Source organism: Phalaenopsis equestris, unplaced genomic scaffold, assembly GCF_001263595.1.
Source record: "Phalaenopsis equestris unplaced genomic scaffold, ASM126359v1 Scaffold187939, whole genome shotgun sequence".
NCBI lineage: Eukaryota > Viridiplantae > Streptophyta > Magnoliopsida > Asparagales > Orchidaceae > Phalaenopsis > Phalaenopsis equestris.
Window position 1 is genome coordinate 1 of NW_018207888.1, and position 728 is coordinate 728.

Consider the following 728-nt stretch of genomic DNA (forward strand, 5'->3'; position numbering starts at 1 on the left):
GTGGCTGGAAGAGACATGATTCCAGCTCCCACAATCGTGGTTGAGAGATTGAACACAGCACCGGGAAATGAAGCGCCATTAAATTCATTAAACTCTCCATTCTCATTCTTCAAGCTTGGCAGCAAGGGCGAGTTCTCTTCAACAACGTCCTTGCCCTTTCCCTTGCTCCTCACGTCCGAAAATACACTTGCAATTGTCATTATTAACTGTTTCAAAAAGCAATCTTTCACTAAAATTCAGGTACTAGTATGTAATACCAGTAACAGAAGATGAACCTGCAATCATGAAGCATACCAACAACACATAATCATTTAAAAATTCTTTTTTTATGATTCAAAATGAGAATTTGAAGCGGTATAAACAATAAACTATCACAGCTTCGGATACCTTGGCAGAATATCAATAAATTCAGGAGGGAAAACTAGATGCTACCAAACAAGAAGCATGCACCTGCAAACAAGAAGCATCCCAACAACACAGTGGAAAACAGTGTTTTACGATTCAAAATTGAAACTTGAAGCAGGATATATAATAAATTATCACAGCATCACAGCCTTACCAAAAAGACTAAGGATTTGAGAAGGGAAAACCTGAATACATAAAGTTGGATACCAATAAGTATATCTGAACCTGAAAGCATGACGCAACACAGCAACATCCAATCAGTGCAGAAAAAAAGAAACAAAAAACAATTTTGATGATTCAAAATTGAAACTTAAAGCAGCAAA

At 36.8% G+C, this 728-nt stretch overlaps 1 long non-coding RNA gene across 1 annotated transcript; it reads right to left on the bottom strand.

Moving 5' to 3' along the window:
- Positions 1-6: 6 nt before the first annotated feature.
- Positions 7-722, bottom strand: LOC110034454. The gene is made up of 3 exons (XR_002295059.1): positions 560-722; positions 388-450; positions 7-275 (listed from the first exon to the last, which is right to left on the bottom strand). It is a non-coding gene; the product is annotated as an uncharacterized LOC110034454 (long non-coding RNA).
- Between the last annotated feature and the right edge of the window lie 6 nt (positions 723-728).